Raw genomic sequence first — 10,789 nt, forward strand, 5'->3', positions numbered from 1 at the left:
ATACTGTTGCTTAATGTTCTCGATCAATTTGAAGAAGGGGTCCACATTCTGTTGCTGCGCGTCACGGAGCCACAGATATTCGCACGGTTAATGTTACCTATGGCAGCGAACATGGCGGCGCTTGGGTTAGGTTAGTTTTGTTTCCGTTAGATTAACTATAATTTTAGTAGACGTTTCCTTTTTTTTTTTTTTTTTTTTTTTAATTTTGTTCACGAACTACCGTGAATCAATGTTTAGTGAATCAATCAATCAACTAGTGACGTTTAGCACATGGCGGCCTGTCGGCGGCTCCCCTCCGGGAGGTCAGTCGGGAGCACGAACAGTCGTTTGCTGCCATAAGTAACATTAACCGAAATGGTAAATATAACTTTCTTATTTTTCGTTTCCGGTCCAAAAATAGGGGGATCTGAACTGAGGGGACCGAGACGAGTTCAACAAAACCCTACTTTTGGACCGGAGACGAAAAATAAAAAAGTTATCATACTTTTTTCCGGCGATCGCGCGATGATCGGAAGTCGCATCGCTCTCTCCGCTCTCGTATCGCGTGTTTAATTTTCCGGGAGATTATCGTAGTTCGACGTCATGGTTTGTAGACTTTACCGCAAGATGGTAGTACTAGCAACTACGGTGCCGTCTGCGTGAGAGCATTAAAAAAGTATGATAACTTTTTTATTTTTCGTCTACGGTCCAAAAATAGGGTACAGTTGAACTCGTCTCGGTCCCCTGAGTTCAAATATAATCAAAGTCCTGAAATTCAATAGGTGGTAATCTACAGTACACCCCATTGGATTATCACACAGTTACGTTTCTATTATAATAGGTTACATTTAACTCCTACCCAAATACTATATAAATATAAATGTAGAAGTGTTTTTGTGTTATTAATCCCTTTATATTTAAAAATAAAACATGAAATTTTTATACGTAATCAAATGAAAAATTTATTATTTTCTATTGTTTAGATGCTTATAAATTCATCTTATATCATTTTCAACAAGAAAAATTGTAATATTGTTAAGCGTTATAAACAATTATTAAATAATAATAAAATATAAATAATGTCTTTATACACGAAGTTTTTATTCCTTTTACTAATTCTGGAGAAGTCTTTCTCGTTTCCTGTAAGTGAAAAATCATACAGCAATCTACTCGCTATTGAAAACGAGCGGAGTTCAAACACGGATGACTCCGAAGAAAATAAGAAATACGATAGATATAAAAAAATTATAGAAGATATAGAAATAATTCAAAAACTCGTTTCGGAAATAAAAGGAAAGAGAAAGATCGAAGGACTTAAAAGTGGACAGTCCCAAATAACAACAGAAACACCCATGCTTGATACCAATGAAATAAATGTCATCATAATTGTCGGATACTGTTTAGCAATGTCTGCCATCTTCGTAATAGGATTGTCCATCCTCGTCAAATCGAGTAAGCGCGTAGTAAAAACTGCGGCATCCCCCGAAGACACCATCGCGCGGCAGAGACGAATTAGTAAATTGCAAGCAGAAAAGATCAAATCGAAACGCATCGTCCACACCGAACCTTCGTCGTCTATGCAAATGCCATTCGATTTTGTAAAGGAACAACAAGATAACGAGGAATTACAACTGTTAAAAATTTGCATGAAGGACGAAGACATAATGAGTAAGAAAGAGACGAGTATTAAAAAAGAAAACGTTGATCTTCGAACCGGTATCGGTGAAGAAGATGTTAATATTAAGGGTGAAACGCCTTTAAATGTTTTAGAAGAATCTATTTACGAATATATTGAACAACCTACGAGTGAAGAAATTAAGATAAGCGGAGAAGACGAAGGCGACGAAGAAGAATCCGAATATGAAATTTTAGAATACGAGTATTTTGAAGAAGAAGTAGAAGGAGAATATGACGAGATCGATGAAATTAATTAATTACAAACCAATAAGAAAGAAAGTGAATTTAAACCAAGTAAATTTAATTAAAGAAGAAAATCAAATGTATCGTTTATTTCGTGATTTATGCAAACATTTTTTGTAATCGACCTGTTTAAAGTTATAAGTACTTCAACTGATTCAACTAATGAATGTAATAAGATGAACTGGTGATATCGAATGATATTATTACAGTTATGATTAATGTGAAAGATTTTACTTGTGGATAGCATTTACGCTGTGCTATAACATTGACATCTTCCCTGGAAATTAAGTCTTTGTAATAATTAGAAATATATAAAATTTATATAACAAAATGTTATAACAGATGGCGCCACGTACAATTTCATTTATTTGTTTTCATTGACAATACGAACGTTCTCTCTAAAATAAAATCTCACACAAGCCGGAAAAGTCACGCAACTCGTTTCTAGATCTTTTCTTTATTTAAACTAGTTTATGTGGGCACTAAGAGGGCCCTTTTTAGCCAGCGCATTACGGGTTCTGTTGGGCCCACAATAGCGCATTAGGTTACCCGACATATTCCCGATTTTTTCGGGATCCCCCAGCTGCCATTTGGCCTTCTTTATAAATTTTATGTTAATTAATCACTTAATAAAAGCCGTGTTTCGGAATATATCCGATCTTTTTCTTTTCTGTTTATTTATATAAACCTAATAGAAAATTTCTGTTAAAATGCACTAAGGAATTTGTCCATTAATTCATTAATTCGTAAACAATAATTTCGATAAAATTCATTGTTGGCTAAATACACGGGAAAGGAGGAAGAAAATAGTGGATACGTTGCGACATCTGGACGATCTGTATCGCAACGTCTGATTGGCCATCTTTAATTTACGATTGGGTTTCTTTTCCTTAGCTGTAAGCGTCGTCGCTAATGGCTGGAAATCGACATTTTTTTCAAATGTGATTGGAAGTGTGCTAAAATGTGAGATTTTGGAGAAATTGACAAGTAGAATTAAATTAGAAAATGGCAGGTTTTGAACCTCCTCCTTCCTACTGTGAAGCGACCAGACAACATGCCTCTTTGGGAGGAAATCTTTTGTCGATTTTATACCTCAACCCACCGAATCGGGCATCTTCAACGTCAAATTCGAACCTTTTGGGCGAGGAAAACATTTTTTTTCCATTAATTTTATATATTTTTACACCTTTACTCTGTTAAATATTTATATAAATCTTTTAGTCTGATTAATAATAATCATTTTGAATATTTCCTTTCACATTTTGCAGTTTTATTAAGAGAGGAAAAATAAATTTATGAATATTCAAAAAGAGATTTGTGTGAACCGTCGCTTCGCCGCCATGTTTGATACCACCGAGACCGAATCCAATTTAGAAAAACCTGCGCGGTTCGTTCGGTTTTACGTGCGGTAAAATCGAGTTTACGCGGCCGCCTTTTGGGCCCGCGACTTCCGCCTGAACGGCGGAACGGTCGCGTAAGCGGGAAAAATTAACGCGGGTTAACACCGTGTGATAGAATATCGAAATACAGAATACGTGCTTATGTGAATGCGAGCCGTTTGCAATTGTGTTCGTTCAAGTACGGTACTAAGCGGAATTGTTAGTAGCGGTAGGCAGAATCGATATGTTTATGAAATGGTAGTAAAGATTTATTTTAACAGGAAAATTCAGAAAAAAGTTATTTTGCAGAAGCGTTTAAGAGTTAGATAAAGTGTTAATAATTAAACTGGTTTTTACGTAAGCGCGTAGATATTTTTCTTTACCGAGCGTTTCGAGCGACGTAGACCGATCGTCCCTTATTTACGGTTATATTTTTGCAGTTCGGTAACCTTGCAAACTGTTCCAAAACTATACCAGCAAAACTCAATTGCATTTAAAGTTTAATGTTAGGTTTTCCTGTTCTGCTGGCTTTATATAAATGGAGATAAATATCACTTTTGTACACTCTTATTTTGGCCAGTTGAGTGAGTTTACCAGTGGCCACCAAGATGGATGATTTATGGTAAAACTTGTGCAGTTTTCCAGGGGAATTTTAGGGATGTCACAAAACAACGTTTTAGTGTATTAGGGATTAATAGTGTTTATCTGAGTAATGGAAAAAACTTGCACAATATTTACATTATTTATTTGAGATCTAATAATTTATTTGTTGCATCACAATCGCTTGTTTGAATTTAAATTTATTTTAAACACATAATTTGTATTATAACGATGTAATCTGTTTAATTTCTCGTTTATATAAATAATTAGACTGTGTTTTAGCTGTGATGACAAATTTATATTATTTTAATAAACCTTTGTAGAGACAGATTATATTCCAATTTCATATATTTTCAGTTAACAAATATGGTTATATTAATTTTATAAATTCATAGTTTCCTTGGTAATCCCACGAGAACAAATGCTTTGTCTGAATTCATATTTGTTTTACACTTATATAATTGAATTAAATATAGTGTCAACTTTTCTGCTGCTGTTCTGAGTTGAAAAATTTATTTAGAATCTTAAATTGCTAATTTCTTTTTTCAGACACTCATGAAAGAAATTGTTAGATAAATCAAGAATATAAAAAATAATTTATTCAATAGAACAATAATTAAATTTAATGATTCTTAATACAGAGTTAGATGGCCATATGGCCAAGGCGAACTTACTGCTGTGGATTCGAGCTTACTACCTGGGATTCAATCTGGATGAATAATTTTTCAGAAATTCTTAGTCGGCAGTCTGTACCAAATATGTCGGGCCCTATCTTTTACCAGTCAGTTGCTTGTATTGTGGACCAAACCCAAGATGAGTGTGAAAAAAAGCCCACTTAGTGTCCACGGGACAGAAAGAATCAAAAATGAAAAATAAAGGCGGGATAGCCATTGATTTTCAAATATTTACATTTGACGTTTGGACAACTCACTCTTTTGTAATACTGTCATACCTTAAGTTACTTTTCGGATGCCCAATTTGAACTTTCGTGCATTTTTAGCCAAGAAAATAAATTTTTTGCTATTGTGCAGTGGAATGTTTCGCCAATTGTGCTTTTGATAACAGAGTTATTATTTTGGACGATTAATTTTTACTACAGTGGGTGATCGGTTAACGAACATAATCCGTTCCGAGACTTTGTTCACTGTCCGAATTGTTCGTTAACCGATTATCGATTTACCATAGGTTTTGTTTTTATGGGAATTTGATTAATTTATTCAGGCAGGGGGTAGATTTTTCCTTTCCGTCGTGTCTCCACCTTGTCGTGGTGGGAGGCTTGGTGATCTGTGCTGCAGTGTCTCGATGGGATTACTTGTCAGAGTGTTGCGGCCGGATCCAACTAAGAGAGACACACGCCAATGCCGAGCAGGAAGGCATGGTGCAGACGTAGCTTTCTGCCTTATCTTTGAGTACGACTTGTCAAAAAATTCACGTGGCTGGTGACAACCACTCTTTTATAGATGTTCAGTCTTCGGTCCTCGGAGTCCTCCCAGAATATTCTACATGTCTGTGCATCAAGCATCTTCTAGAAGCAAACTCGAAGCATTTTCTAGATATCCTTGACACTTTCTAAGCTTTTATTCCAGCTCATCCTAGTGTTTTGACATACAGATGCTAAATATAAGGGGAAAGTTTGGAATACTGCAAGTAACAAATACATTAGTTAATTTCAATACGTAAACGGTACAGAATTTACAAAAACAGTTGCTATTGACATAGATTCGGCTATAAAATTCAAGTGGGAAAAGTTTTATTATTAATATATTTGTTGCAGTTTGTTATTAAAAGAATATATTTATTGAAACAAATAAGGCAAATCGATTTATTGACACAAAGAAAAAAGAAAAAGAAAGAGCTCTCTAGCAATCGCATGGGTTCAAGGATACCGGCACATTTCACGGTAACGCAATGACGTCACTGCTATTTAGCTTTACATCTTTATTCCGCTCGTCAAATAGTCCGTGTTTTACTTCTTATATTCTGATAAAAATCGTATTAATTTCTATTGTACCCAATTGAATGTTTCGTGGATAGGAAACTGTAAAGGAGATTTATTCCAGTTTGTATTTCATTACAAAAGGCAACTTTGTAATGTTGGTGCCAAGATGTTGTGGCGATGTTCGCCAAACAAAGAGTTCAAAGTTCGCACAGGTTAAAAGCAGTTGACACTCGAAGACGAAAGGTCGAGAAAGGTGAAGGGCACGTGTTCGAATCGGTCTTTATATATTTTTCCGGACTCCCTCTGGTGGCGATCGGGTGAGCTTCGGAAGTAGTCGCCACAATGTTTTATCCAGGCTCATTGAATATAACGAGTACAGACCTTCCCTGAAAAATTTCTGAAGTTGCTGACTCAGGCATGAGCAGCAATACATCATATTTGCGCCTTTGTCTGCCTCTACCATATACAAAACCTCTTATGACAACCTAGGCTGTCATGAGGTTTAAGAGAATTATAAGAAATCTACTGAAAGCCAGACAGGTTTTCAGTAGTGTGGCATAATCGATTTTGTACTGTACATTGTCCATCTGTTGAGTCTGGTGCATGTTTCAGTCTACCTTGTAAAACAATGTAAATATAAACAAATATTAACACTATTTTTGAGTTCAAATATGAGCTTGTGTAAAGTTTGAAGTAAATCCGGAGAGACTTTATTAAAATTTAAAATGTGGAGTTTAGAGGCAGTTTCTGTAGTTACTATAAATATACACCGAATTCTAGTCTGTAACAGATGTATAAACACACGTTTCTTTTATATTTTTTAAATTTTAGGTTAAAAAGCTATAAAAATAACTTATATCTACAGATTTTAAATAGAATTTAATACATTTTAGTAAATTTTTATATTAAAATGATTACTAGTTTAAAAGTTATTTCATTTTTTTAATTTCGGACTGTAACAAAATTATAATACACAGGCTTAAAAATGACCAAAAAGATATAATAATTTAAGTTGCTCTTCTTATTATTAATACAGTATAGGCTATAAGAATGACTACGATTACATCCTCGATTTTTACGTTTTCTCTACTATCTAACAGTATAAAATACTTACTGATGTAATAAAAAATGAAATTTTTATTTAAATTTTTTGTAATCTGATTTGTAAATGCAATAACTAAACTTATACTCGTAAAGTATCAGTTTTCTATTAATGATTTCAACTTTTATTTATTAACATGAAATTTGCTAAATTTCAAGGGATTGTATTATTTTTCAATTTCAGAATAATAAAGCTTGTTTATTTTTTCCAGCGAAAATAATGGACTCGCTAGTCCTCCACTGTGAAATACAACAAACTGTTAATCGTTTTATTACTTTGGTTTTCAAAAACTCTCCTCTCTGTCGGCTGAGGGTCAAATAGCTAACAAATTGTTTACTTCCACTCAGGGAAATGTTGAGATGGTGTCATAAAACTTTATAAAATAATTAACAATACCATTGTAAAAAATTAAATAATTTCCTGTCAAATTTCAGTTTATTAGAAGTAAGGCCAGGAACACACATGCGTAAAATTGTGTGGCATAAAACTGAATCAGAAATCAGCTTTCAGTTCAGTTTCTGTTTTAGGCTTTTATGCCAGAACACATGTAAAAATTCTGACCGAATAGGAAACATCACTGCAACTAACAGTGCTAATTTTATTAATTTTTTCTTGTCATATATCTATTCCTTTGTACCTTCCATTTTTTCCGCTTCCTCTGCTATAATATAGAAAATTTTAAATTAATACACTTGTATTCCGAATTCAAATAAAGAACGTGCGTGTAATCTAAATACTAAGCTTATAAATCAATTCTACTAGACCTACCTGTTGTTTGAAATTTTGCACCTATAGCCATCCATAAACGTTGTTTAAATATAGTGGCTTTATACATGACACTGATGTGGTCGAATGGATTCAATAAACTCCTCTATTTCATTTATTTTTTGTTTTTTCGAGACCGTCACAATTGTAGGGTTAACCCTCATTGCCGCCATTGTTAGAATAAAAAGCACGTGTCTACTTTGACGTCACAGAAAAGACTTCTCTTTATTGGAGGAATTTTGGCGTAAAAATTTTATGCCGTAAAAAGTAGAGACATGCTCTACTCAATTTTCAGTTCTGTTTCAGCCAAAATTTCAGAAAAAAATTTTACGCTTTCTGTTTTACGCTAGATTTTTCGCCGAATTTTACGCATGTGTGTTCCTGGCCTAATTCACTCTGAAATAACGCGATTATAAACAAAGAAGCGCGCGCGCCACCGTGCGGCTATTTTTAGTAACAACGACTGGCGGGAAATTTGAAAATTAAAATCCGAAATCACGCGCGCCATAGTGCCGATTTGACACCAATAATTAAATAAAAATAATGAAATGCTTTAAGCAAAAACTAAATTGCGCATCGTCAAATTGAAGAAAAATTAGACAGGTAATAATTTTTTTCAGATTTTTCACACAGAATTTTTACACGAACTAATTAAAAATCGATTGGTGCTGAATCGGCACTAGACGCGTGTCAACAGGTTAAGTGCGATGCTATGCTAATTTTTGTAATATAATAGGAAAGCGATTGAAACATTCCATTCAAAAGCATTTCTCATATACTTTTTTCTAATTGAAGTTTTTTTTTTTTATTTTATGGATACTAAATGGAAATTTTTGTCATCAAAGGGTCAAGTCCATAATAGGGGAACTGGGCAGTGAGGTTTTTCCACCACACAAAACTCGAGTTTTTCAATTGGGGAGCCAGAAACTACAAGATGACATCTTTAATGCCTGGGCCATCATCTATGCAATACTTGATATCCTGGTTTAATCATCTACCACGATCTAATATTTCACAATTATAATTCTTAAGATATATTTAGCTGCTTAACTTTTATTAGTATCCTTACAAGATAAAACATATAATTTAGAAAAATAAGCTCATTAATTTTCTAGTTTTATTCTCTTTTAGCCCTTATGAGCACCAAGAGGGCATTTTTTCTAGAAAGCTCATTATGAATTGGCCAAGCCAATAACGAGCCGGCGAGATGAAGGATGACAGGGCCGCGCGGTAGATTTTTTCAGTATGATACAAGTCTTCAAAAAGCCGCCCCTTAAATGCTGTTTATGCCGCTCCCTTACGGTGCCGCCTCTCTGTATCATAGCACGGCACGGTCCTGAAGGACGAGGTACAATAATTCCGGATGGATCAATCCCGAAAAATTCCTGGGAGAGTTTCGACCTGTCCAAGTGATATCCCGTGTCCCAGAGCGATAGGCTACCAACTTAACCATCCATTACTTTTCTGTTAAAGAATGATATACATGAAAGTGTCTGGTACAAAGCAATATCAAATTTATGTAGAAATGTTTTGCCATTTTGTTTAATTAGCGCGTTAACTGATAATGTAGCTTTACTGCAGTCGAATAAGCCACTGAACAAAATATTCCTAGGAATTTTTCGGGATGCGATCCATCCGAATATGTCGAGCCCCGTCCCTCACCACCCAGCCGCTCCATTGTGGACCTGGCCGAACCCATAATGGGCGTGCTAAAAAAAGCCCTCTTAGTGCCCAAAAGGGGAGAGAATTTAAAAAAAAAACTCCCCCAATGACACAACTCGTTTCATTTGAAACAGACTGACTGGCTTGCTTATCTGACTATATTAAAGCCCAACGCGCCATGGTGTTGAAAAATAATAATAAAACCCAATTTACAAATTATTTTGTAACTAAATATCAAACAGAACAGTTTTTCGAACTGTTATTATATAACTTTATTGAATTAGAAACAAAATTCCAAAGAATTTATAACCTTACACATAAAATTTAAGGTATCAAATGTTACTTAACCAACTCAAATACAGGGATAACATAGAACGTGTATTTATAATATTCGGGCTCTTTACACTCTTATATAATCATGTTTATTTTTACTATAGAAAACTTTTAAGGCTAATTATAAATAGTCAATATATTAATTGACTTTTTCGAAATATTCCTTTGATTTCTCTGGATCCGGCTTAATAGTAGGAGAATCAGGTTTCCAGTTGGCGGGGCAAACTTCTCCATGTTTCTCCACAAACTGCAACGCTTTGACAAGTCTCAGAACTTCGTCTACGGATCTTCCAACAGGAAGATCGTTGACAATAATCTGCCGAACAATTCCCTTTGGATCAATGACGAAGAGTCCTCTCAATGCTATTCCAGAATCTTCCAAAAGAACTCCATAATCGCTTGCTATACTTTTAGTAAAGTCGGATAGTAACGGTATTGTCATGCAACCCAGTCCACCTTGCTTTCTGGGAGTGTTAACCCATGCCAAATGGCTGAAATGTGAATCTGTGGAGACAGCTACTAACTCGGTATTGAGAGCTTTAAATTCTTTTGCTCTATCGTTAAATGCTATAATTTCTGTAGGGCAGACGAAGGTAAAGTCTAAAGGATAGAAGAACAAAACTAAATATTTTCCTTTATAATCTGCTAATTGAACCTCTTTAAACTGCTTATCTACAACTGCCATTCCTTTAAAATTCGGAGCACTCTGTTGAACTTTCGCCGCCATTAATCTCGAACTTACGTGTAAACATCGTGACATTCTAACAGTCGGAACCATAACTTTTCGAAAGGAATTAAATAGAATGCCGGCCATTTTATTAATCGATTTCAACACACGAGTTCCACACACCACACGGCTTACCTTTAACGCAGCGTAACGACTCCCCCTGGCGTAAAATTAATTATTTACAACAATTTTTGAAAAATTAAGTATTTTTAAAACTTTTTAATTACTATAATTAATATATTAATTATCCAAAAATAAAACTATATAATAATAATATATTATATACATAAAAGTACCCAGATGTGTCATAGACATAAAAATACTAAACTACAAATAGAAACTAAAACGAAGTTATTATAAAATTATTTATTAAAATAAATAAA

General features: G+C 34.5%; 1 pseudogene; it reads right to left on the reverse strand.

The window, feature by feature from the left end:
* Nucleotides 1-9,593: 9,593 nt before the first annotated feature.
* Nucleotides 9,594-10,559, reverse strand: LOC136987291 (peroxiredoxin-1 pseudogene; annotated as a pseudogene).
* Nucleotides 10,560-10,789: the final 230 nt, after the last annotated feature.

This window comes from Centruroides vittatus, unplaced genomic scaffold (genome assembly GCF_030686945.1).
Source record: "Centruroides vittatus isolate TY-2023 unplaced genomic scaffold, ASM3068694v2 scaffold_149, whole genome shotgun sequence".
Lineage (NCBI taxonomy): Eukaryota > Metazoa > Arthropoda > Arachnida > Scorpiones > Buthidae > Centruroides > Centruroides vittatus.